Below are 11,260 nucleotides of genomic sequence, written 5' to 3' on the forward strand. Positions count from 1 at the left end.
TGTAGGGTTTGTAAACAAGTTTGAAGTGCCTCTGACCTCACCGAGTTTATTTTCCAAATGCAGAGAATAGATGTACATACATGAAATGGTAGCAGAAATACACACATAAAATAAAAAAGATGAGAAAAGACAGTAGAGTGTGTTATTAAATTCTAGATCACATACAACAAATTCTGAGAGTCGGCATTGCAGGGGCAGGGATATCCACAAGGGCACCGGGATGCTGGAAAATGTCACGGGTCTTGAGCAAAGTCTGCAAACATACACAGCATAGAACTAGGCAAAAGAAAGAAAGGAGAACTTTCTGGTTGGGAAAATAGAGCCAGGGGCTGGTATGTTTAAGTTCAGTAATGAGATGGTGCTGACCTTAGCAGAAGTGTACTTGTAACATTTTTTATTTTTCTGTTTAGTTTCACAACTTTTCCTTAGCAGGGCACAGCAGGATTTGAGGGGATGTGGATGCCTGGACCATGAAACCAAAGATGAAAGTGAGTTTGACATTGAGTCGGCATCCTGATAAACTGAATGGACTCCAAAAATGATAGTAGCCATCACTGATTGTTTATTAGGACCAGTTATGCTTCTGAGTGTTCTGTATGCACTAACTCTCAGTTCCTCTATCTCAGGCAAATCCTGTTATTTGACTGGTTTACAGATTAGGGAACTCAGGCACAGAGAATTTAAGTAATTTGCCTGGTCAAACTGGGCGAAACTGTTAGGGAAACGCAGGGTTCTTGTCTCACGGAGTCGAAGAATGAATCTCGCAGACAAAGGAGCGTGAGTAAGCGATAGAGTTTTATGAAGCCTGGAGACAGCAAAAGCTCTCTAGAGTGAGACTGGTCCTGAATGGGTTGCCACTGAGGGCTTTTAGTGGCACTTCTATTGAGAATTGACTAGGAAACTTGTGGACTTGAGTTTCTTGTGCCGTCTTGGTTTGAGCACGGACTACCGGTAGCACCCTTAATGACTTACTTCTTTGAGGGTTAGCCATTTCCTATGATACACTGTAGCTGCCAAAGAAAAATACTCCCGACCACCTGAGGCCAGGTGATCTGTTTCCTTATCTCTTGTTCACTCTGGCTTAGCACTTCTGCCTGCTAGGAATAGTTTAAGAGCCCAGCAGGGGCCCCCTACCTCTCCCCGTCTATACCTTAACCCTTTCCTTATTCAAAACTAGAACGCCAAGCAGAGTCCTTCTCAGCTCTAACCTTCTCACTCTAATATAGCTCCCAATGAGACACTGGAAAATGTCACATGGGCCTCACAAAACCATCTGCACTCTCACAGACTGCCTGGGTCCACAGGCTTCTCTGATTGCTAAATATCTTTATATTTTATCTTATTTAGTTCTTTAAAGTTTTATTCTGTCTGTTCTTTTTCCCTGGCTTAGACTTTTATTATCGTCATTTTTAATTTTTTAATTTGTATCTCTGCTTAAAGAATATTAGCCATCTTTTTTTTTTTTTTTAAAGATTTTATTTATTCATTTGAGACACAGAGATACAGAGACAGAGAGAGAGCATGAGCAGGGAGAGAGGCAGAGGGAGAGGGAGAAGCAGGCTCCTCGCTGAGCCAGGAGCCCGATGTGGGGCTCGATCCCAGGACTCTGGGATCATGACCTGAGCCGAAGGCAGACGCTTAACTGACTGAGCCACCCAGGCGCCCCGAATATTAGCCATCTTATAATACCTTTGTACCCAAATCATTAAAGATAAGTTTTTTAAAGATTTTATTTATTCACTTGAGAGAGAGAGCACACAAGCTGGTGGAGAGGCAGAGGGAGAGGGAGGAGCAGACTCCCCACTGAGCAGGGAGCCTGATGTAGGGCTTGATCCCAGGACCCTGGGATCATGACCTGAGCTGAAGGCAAATGCTTAACCATCTGAGCCACCCAGGTGCCCCTAAAGATGATTTTCTAAACTTATACTAATATACATGTGATCCTGACAGTTTGCTTGCTTAAATCAGATTGGTATATGTCTGTTATATCCTTCTCTTCTCAGTACACATACATATCCTAAAAAGTGATTTGTAATCCTTGTGTAACAAAGAGAACGTTGTGAAGTGGGAGTACATGCCAGTGGCTAAGTTGGGAAGAACTGGAAAACCACAGTGCCTAAAATTAAATCTTGCCCCATTCCTCCCATTTAACTTCCTCCATAACTTTGCACAAATCACTTAACTTTTCTGTGCTTCATTTTTTTTAATTATTAAATGATATAATATAACCTGTTTGATAGAGGTGTTAGGAATATATTTATAAAGCACTTGGATAGGCTTGGCACTAACAATAGTTACTACCACCACCACCACCACCACCAATGACAATGACAAAACATAACTATAAATGTTAGCTATTATTATTATTAAGAAGCTGCTACCGGGCGCCTGGGTGGCTCAGATAGTTGGGCGTCTGCCTTCGGCTCAGGTCATGATCCCAGGGTCCTGGGATCGGGTCCCGCATCAGGCTCCCTGCTCCTTGGGAGCCTGCTTCTCCCTCTGCCTCTCTCTCTGTCTCTCATGAATAAATAAATAAAATCTTTTTAAAAAAAATAAATAAAAAAGAAGCTGCTACCAAAATTATCTCATGAAGAGAACTGACTCCTCTCAAGATTTATAATATATTTATAAATAAACCCTTTCATGCAAAAGTTGAAATCCCAGGACATAGCTATAAATTGGACAACAACCCAAAAATAGTTAAGCTGCTCTATATAAAGAAGTGAAGGAATTGTTTTTTGCTACTGGGAGGGGATAAGAGAGAAGGTGTGAAGCTATTCATACAGTGAGATGAAAGGCCCTGAGGAATTTTCTTGTGGTTCAGAAAGAAGCCAAACAAAACAATAAAAATAATCAGATCATTCCATAAAGTATTTGCATTCTTCATGATAGCTGCTCTGGTTTCTTCAACAGGTGAACGCTGATTCAAAAAAAAAAAAAAAAGGAAGAGAGTTTGAGCTACGTTAAAAGAGACTCGGGAGTATGGAATCCTTAGTATAACAGCAGAAGTCTAACTTATAATCTCTCCAATCTTTCAATAAGCCATACCCCATGACTACACCGGAACTGAGAGAAGAGAATACTGGGAAATTAAATTCCCAGGTAAGAAGAAAACTGAATGGTCTAAACCAGCGGAGTGATCTCTGGAGCCCATTTGGCAAAAAGGTAGCAACTGTGTTGAAGATAGGAGAGTTCAGTGAGGTCCTACTAAAGCACACAGATAACGCCAATCAGAGTCCATTTGTAGAAGGAAAGGGTCAGACCCTGAGTCTGAAAAACTTCAAGAACAATTCTGCAATCTGGTAGAATTGAGTACTGGTTCCTAGGGTGTGCAACAGAAAAGTTTTGAAATTATTGATCAGACTGAATGGTACTAAAAAATAACACTTCTGTAGAAAAGGGCGCCAACTTGGAAAGAGGAGGTACCTCTTAAAGAGATGGCAGTAAAGGGAAAGAGGAGGCAATGGTAGGTAAAATCCATAGTAAAACAAGACACCAAGAAGAATGCAGAAATAAATCAACAAAAAAGATGCTATTTTTAATTGAAGAAATTGTACTTTACTATAGCAACAGAAGAAGATGCTCTTAAACTAAGAAACCAAGTAAGTCATACAAACCTCTCCCTTTGGAATGCCTACTATTCCAATAAAGACTAATTATGAATTTAAATAAAGAGAATTTAATATCCATGTGGAATTTATATAAGAAGAAAACACAACATGAGAACAAAACACTAGGAGTAACAACAACCAAAAGAAGGTATGAAAAAAAAACCTATAATGCAACACTGTAAATTAAATGTAATTAGATAAATCAAAATAGAAATGAAAAAACAGGAAGACATAAACAGGGAAATAGTCAAACTGAAGAAAAACATGAAAAAAAGATAAAAATATATTAGAATATAAACCAAACTATATTAAATTAATTATTAATGTATTGATTAAATGACCAGGGGAGAATAGCATATGATTAAATTACAATAAGTGGCACAGAAAATAGCAATGCAATCAAGGAGATAAGTGTCCAGTAAAAAGGGCTTAAGTGTAACATAAGAGAAAAGATAACAGGGATCAAATAAAAAGTTACTAATCGAGAAAATAGGCAAAGAAGATCCAATGTGTATATAACTGGAGTGGCCAAAGAATAGAACAATGATGACAGAACAAATATTTAAAAGGATATTTAAAGAAAATCTCTCAATACAATTAAAGAAATGAAATAAGATCTGAATAGATGTATTCAGATAGATAAGACCTATTGGTCCATTCTGAGATGTAGTCTAGTAAAATCAAAAGATAAGTAAACTTAAATAAATTTCTCTGTGCATCCAAACCAAAAACAAACAATAAAAATCCAAATAATCTACAAAGGAAATAATCCATTTGGCATAAGACTTTTCAAAAGGAACATACAAAGTAAACATAAAAGAGCAACATTTTAAATCCAGGAAAGAAAATAAAGAGCCGGGGATTTTATGTCCAGGCAAATTCATCTTATAGTATCAAGGCTATAGAAAAATTGGTTTAAAGTTGACAAGAATATTCTAATCATAAGCCTTCCCTAAGGAATTAACTGTAGAATGAGCTTGATTCAACCAAATGATTATTGGGGAAATGGACATGAGAACTGTGGGGTATCAAATATGTTCTACCAGAAATATAAGCCTAAAACAAAAGTGGTTCTGAGGGTGGACTAAATGTCATATGCTCTTGAAGAAAGGAAATAACACAGCTTAAAACTGGGAGAAGAAGGGAAAGAGGCAAAGGGAAAGTATAAGAAACTCAATGAATGCTGCATGGGTAGTGTAAGAGAATAAAGATACCATTTAATGCTAACAAATGGAGTAGTATCAGACTAAGTAATAAAAAAGGTGAGTTAGGGGCATTATATGAAGTGATTAGTAAAAGTCATTTAAACAAACGTATATATGTTTTAAAATACCAAGTAAAGCAAGTCTTAAAACACAAAGAAAAAGAACCGATAGTGAAAAACACAACAAATATAATACACTCAAAATATTCAAAATAAAATAACAGAATAGAAATGAAGCTAAATGCATGAAGTCTGTGAATAAATGAAAGTGAGCTTAATTTGCTTAATAAAATAACAAGGGCTTTTAGACAGCTCCCCAAACAAAGCTCAATTTGATGCTGTTTACATGAGGGATACCTAACACACATTGGTTCAGAATGATTAAAAATTTCCCAAATTCCCTTTTACAGGGGTTGTATACCTTTGCATTCTTACTGTCAAGGCATGAGAGTCTTTTTTTCACAGTTGCTCCAAAGAGTATATTGTCAAACTTACACATTTTAATCTTCTTTCTTTTATCAAAAGGGAAACTGAACATTGTAAAATATGTTTAAGTTCATTTGTCTTTCTTTCCTTATGAATTGCTTATTCATACTTTTGTCCACTTTTCATCAATTTTGGAGGGGGGAGTTACTTTTAATTTTCAGCTTTTAAGAGCTCTATTTTATATATCAAAGGTTAAAATTATATGTGTAATGCACAGTGCAGTTGTTATCCCCCAAGTTGTCAGTTGTCTTTTGACTTTGCTTAAAGTTACTGTCGCTCACCCTGAAAATACACCACCACAAATATGCGTTATATATATCACAGGCATTCTTTTTAGGAGCAAAAGACTAGAAATAAATCCAGTGTTAATCACTGGTTGAATAAAGTATGGATTATTCACAGAATGGCGTTCTCAAAGTCATAAAAAAAAGAATAAAATATTCCTATGAAGTGGTCTGAGTGATCTCTAGAACACATTTTTTTAAGATTTATTTATTTATTTGAGAGAGAGAGAGAAAAGAGAAAGGGAATGGGAAGAAGGAGAGGAGAGAGAGAATCTCTCTGAGTGTGGAGCCTGATGTGGGGCTTGATCTCATGACCCTGAGATCATGAACTGAGATGAAACCAAGAGTTAGATGCTTAACCAACTGAGCCACTGAGGTACCCCTCTAGAACACATTTTTAAGGGAAAAGAATCAAGGTTCGGTACAATGTATATGGATAAATAAGGAGGGAGAAAAACAAGACATGTTTTATATATTCAAAACTTGAATAAATTCAAAGAGGAAGCAAAACACATAACTGAAAATAAGCTAAAATAAAACTATAAATCTGATAACATAATCACAGAGGAAAAAATAATTCTGAGTTACCTTTCACTCTGGGAGAAAAACTGAACTCACTAGTTTCATTGCTATTAGTTTTATTTGTCTAGCTAATTTGAAACTGTTTTATAAATATTTTAGGATAAAAAAGTAAACATGATAATGTTATTAGGATCCAAAATTTTCAGAACAGAATATTTGGAAGAAAATAAAAGAGATTAGAAATTTCAATACAAATTTATAATTTTTAATGTATGTTTCCTACGTCTGCTCACTGAAATGGCCCATGAAGGAATGACACTCCAGTAGTGAGGACCACACCTAGTTTCCCCACCAGAAGGAACCAGGGCTCCTTGGAGAAAAAGGTAATTGTCAGTCTGGAGCAGATGAACCTAGGATGTCTCATTTCAGAAAACAAGAAAACACTCAAAGACTGAATTTGCTGGGATTCCCACTAGCCAAATTTGTGATAATTTGATTATCAAAAAGAATAATGACTCTAATTGATTGTAAAGCACTGAACAAATTAAAATCTATGAACCCAATAGTCACTAATCAAAAGAATAAAACTTATTTGCCACCCTTGGAGGTAAATCTTCCACTAAATTGCTAATTAAAGGGAAGGAATTAATCATTTACTTTGTCTTTTGGGGAGGAAAGATATCTCTGTTCAAAATGATAATAGAAAGCTTTTTTTTTTTTTTTTTTTTTTACAAAAAAAGACAGCTAAAAAATACAGAAGAAGGAATAGAATTAGAAATCAACGTTTTGCAATCCTCCATGAAATAATTGGCTGAGGCAAGGCATTATTGGAGTCTGCCTAAAGTAGTATGGAAAGGTTGTTACAAGGTAGAATATTTACATCATACAAAGGAGAAAATGTGCCTTTACAGTACATCTATCAGGAGGTTACCACCTTAACCAAAGGATCAACCTTAAATTACTTAGAGTGGAATAACCTGTCCTAATATGCACCAAAATTACCTGAATCTAAATAAATCTTTTACCTCCAGTTTACAATAACCTCTGGCCTGAACTCTTCAAGAAGTCAATGTCATTAAAAAAAAGTAAGGAGGGGGCGGCCATTCTAAAGTAAAAGAAAATAAAAAACATAGCAACCAAATGCAATATGTAAACCCTGTTTGGATCCTTGGATTTTTTTCTTTTTTTTTTTTAATATAAAAGGTATAATTCTATGCAAAATTAGGAAGGCAAAAAAGATATAAAAGGCATTTTATGTTTGAGGAAATTTGATATAGAATATTAGGAAATATTAGGAAAAATGTTAGTTTTCTTTTTTTTTTTTTGAGAATTTTCTCTCTTTTTTTTTTAAGATTTTATTTATTTATTTGAGACAGAGAGAATGAGAGACAGAGAGCATGAGAGGGAGGAGGGTCAGAGGGAGAAGCAGACTCCCCGCCGAGCAGGGAGCCCGATGCGGAACTCGATCCCGGGACTCCAGGATCATGACCTGAGCCGAAGGCAGTCGCTTAACCGACTGAGCCACCCAGGCGCCCAAAATGTTAGTTTTCTTAAATGATAATGAAATTGCAGCTGAGTAGGAAAAGTAACTTTTTTAGGAGATGCATGGCTGGAGTATTTAGGGATAAAATATCATGGTGTCTGAAGTTTACTTTCAAATAGTTTATAAAAAAAAATGTGGTACATAATATATACATGATAAACTGGGCAAAATAAAAGCAAAGTTTGAATCTAAGTGGTGTGTACATTGGTGACCACTGTACTATCCTTTCAACTTTTCTATCTGAAATCCACAATGAAAAGTTAGGGGGGCAATGACTTCAGAGAAGTAACAACTCTATGGTATATGCTGGAAAGTGAGTTTGTGCAAGCATATCTTGAATGCCCCTGTTAATCACTATCTTGAAAATGTAAAAACCCTGTCCTCCCTCTATATTCCCATCAAGCATAATGTACAGAAGAACATGTTCAGTGTTCAAGGTCAGGGCTCCCTAGGTGGCCAACCCAGAGCATCTCTCTTCTAACAAAGAGTGTCTAGGTGGCAGGCTTTACTCTCCTTGGAAATGCTGGTCATGCGAGGTGGGGGATGGGCCACTGAGAGTTACTAGGTTAAGCTGCTATGATATTAAAATTTACTGCAAGTAGATCCCAGCAGGGGATGCCTTGTCTAGTCAGTTGCTCCTGGAGTTCCTGTATATAAGTTCCCCCAATTAACCTATGGCTCGATTGCTGTCTGGGGGTCTTTTCTTTGGTCTCACCAGGCCATCACCTACACGAGGCTTAGAGTCTGCTGGATTGTTGCTCCACAACAATCAGTTGAAATATGTGGTCCTAAAATGTATCCTGAATTAGATAGAACATTTGTTTATTCATTTATCATTTGGGGAAGATTAATGATGATAAAAATTAGTTTTAAAATACTTTATCAGGGGGCGTCTGGGTGGCTTAGTCATTAAGTGTCTGCCTTTGGCTCAGGCCCAGGGTCTTGGGATTGAGCCCTGCATCGGGCTCCCTGCTCCACGGGAAGCCTGCTTCTCTCTCTCCCACTCCCCCTGCTTGTGTTCCTGCTCTCGCTGTGTCTCTCTCTGTCAAATAAATAAATAAATAAATATTAAAAAATTATTTTATCAGTAATGAAGTTTAAATTCTCTTATTGTTCCAAAGGATCATGATAATTCAAGACCTACAGTTTGGTTTGGTCAGTTTAGCTTGAGTGGACATCTGGTTAGAGAAAACACATCCAGAGTGGTCTACTTACATCTGCTGGCTGACTTTAATGCGTCTCTGCTAATGGGTTTCCCCTATTGGATGGCTGAAGGATATCAGGTGTGGACATCCTGTGAGTGCTAAAAGAGAACAGTAAAAGAAAAGATATCCTTTAGGTATTACTAAAGGGGCTGTAGTAGGTAAGTGACTGTGCGCTTCTGTGATATGCTAGAATGAAACTAGATCATTAGATGCTAAAATGAAACTAGATCATTAGGTAATAACTAAAGAAATACTTGTTCACCTAACCTTGTGATAGCTATCTGAACAGAAATATGAAACTTGATATATTTAGTTATATTTGGTGTAATGTATTTCTCCTGTAAATCCAAATAATCTGATTATATTTTCATAAATTATATAAAATAAGAAAGCTGTCAATTCTATAGAACCAGCCAGTTTACAACATACTTTTCTATACAGTGAAGAAGGCAGTGAAATAGTTTTTAATCTCATTTATATGTGAAGTAACAGGCATGGAGACTAAATTATTCACCTAAAGCCACACAGCTAATAAAGCTAAACCGTGGGTAAGGCCTACAAGCCAGCCCCTCTTCCTTCTTTTCCAGGCTCCTTTTTTAAAAATAACTGAATCTCATCAAACTCATTTGTACTTGTCGATCCAGGCTAGGGCTCAGCCTGACTGGTGATGAAGCGGAAAACTGGCACTTCACAATAATGAATTCTCTTTGCCTGATGTGCTTTACACGGTAAGACATGACCAAATGTACGTTTCAGGTCGCAAGTGGCTGTTTGGTTGTGGAGACCTATTTTTAGCTTCTTTTTATTTTAATGATGCTTGATCACTCACATTATTTTCATTTCGCATGAGAAGAGTGGTGGTATTTTTCTGTTAACTTCACCTGAATATAAAACCCCTTAATGAGCTGTGGCACTGGGTGGGCAAGTCTGCCTTTGGTCCCTTCTCCTCCATGGAATCCTTGGCCCCAGTCGAGCTTTCTCAGTTCATTGCTCTTTTTAAGGAACTGTTAGAGGGGCTTGAGGGCTCTTGAACTTTTGATGCCAATGGGTAGTGAGACACTCTCTGGGCTTAATAGGTTCTTTCCAGAATTGCTAGACTGTATTTGTTTCTCAGTACTAGCAGGCAGGGATATCCAGAGGGGATCTTTGCATGTAATGCAGAAGGCAGTTTTTTTCCTGCTTCTTTTAGTTCTCTTACTTTGTGGGTTTTTTGTTTTGTTGTGTTTTGTTTCTTCTTCTTTTTTTTAATCTCAATTTATAGCTATTTGTGCATAAAACACTTGGTGCGTTTAGCTAATATCTTAGAAGAGAAGCTGAATGAGTGTTTTCAATTTTCTTCTTTCCTTAACAGACAGTGATTTTCCAGACCGAGAATTCTACCATGGAGGAAGTCAGGAGTTCATCTTTGTATCTGCTTCATTTAAAGGGATTGAACACATTTACTCAATTGTAATATCCACCTATGACTCACCTTTACTTTGTGTGTGTGTGTGTGTGTGTGTTCATGCACTCACACTCATGTGCATCTAGTTAACTTCACAGACTAAGATCTTCGATTCATTTATGGTTTTCAGTTTTAAAACAGTAGCTGCTCAAATATAATTTCTCTTTTAAAATTAAACAAGTTTAAACATCTATCAGCATATATAGTATTTTTTACTTGTTTTTGGCAAAAGAGATGATTTCTTCTCTATTATTCTAATGAACAGTATAAAGAATAGAATACTCTTCTAAGGGAAGTAGTTGACAAGAATTACATGTTTGTGTGTGAAGAGAGCCATTTTTTTGATAACATGCTTTTTTTTTTTTTTTTTTTTAGATCAGTCTATACTAACAAAAGTGAAGTGGAGAGGACAGGAAGTAGGAGGGGTATGGAGAATGGGACAGAGAAAGTGTTTTAAAATATAATGTATTTATTTATTTATTTTTTTTAAGATTTTATTTATTTATTTGAGAGAGAGAGAGTGAGAGAGCACAAGAGGGGGGAGTGGGAGAGGGAGAAGCAGACTCCCTGCCGAGCAGGGAGCCCGATGCGGGACTCGATCCCGGGACTCCAGGATCATGACCTGAGCCGAAGGCAGTCGCTTAACCGACTGAGCCACCCAGGCGCCCTAAAATATAATGTATTTAGTAGAAAACTTGAGATATAGTAGGACCAATAGATTAGAAAATTGCTGTCCTGGTTTGTTGTTCTCAGTTCCCAAGAGGTAAGAACACACTAGGCCATGGGGGCTCCACAAACAGAAGTACCGCCATCAGGTAGGAGATGGAAGGAGAGGGAACACTGGGCAAGAGCCTTTATTGTGGTTTCTTCAGGAGGATGTGCACGGCAGGAAAGGCAGGTTTAGGAGTGGCTAGTTTGAATAATTTCAGTGTAGAAGGGCTGTCCTTCATTGTCTGGCACC

At 37.2% G+C, this 11,260-nt stretch overlaps 1 long non-coding RNA gene across 3 annotated transcripts; it reads left to right on the forward strand.

Annotated features, from left to right (window-relative positions):
• The first annotated feature begins 2,644 nt into the window (after positions 1–2,644).
• On the forward strand, positions 2,645–10,765 carry LOC118004643. Of its 3 annotated transcripts, none has more exons than XR_004677650.1 (3): positions 2,645–3,165; positions 9,500–9,583; positions 10,207–10,765. It is a non-coding gene; the product is annotated as an uncharacterized LOC118004643 (long non-coding RNA). The 3 variants fall into 3 exon arrangements; XR_004677651.1 differs by having other exon boundaries at positions 2,647–3,102; XR_004677652.1 differs by lacking the exon at positions 2,645–3,165 and adding an exon at positions 6,432–6,490.
• Positions 10,766–11,260: the final 495 nt, after the last annotated feature.

The sequence above is a fragment of the Mirounga leonina genome, unplaced genomic scaffold, assembly GCF_011800145.1.
Source record: "Mirounga leonina isolate KUSES-001 unplaced genomic scaffold, KU_Mleo_1.0 Mir_93, whole genome shotgun sequence".
Classification (NCBI taxonomy): Eukaryota; Metazoa; Chordata; class Mammalia; order Carnivora; family Phocidae; genus Mirounga; species Mirounga leonina.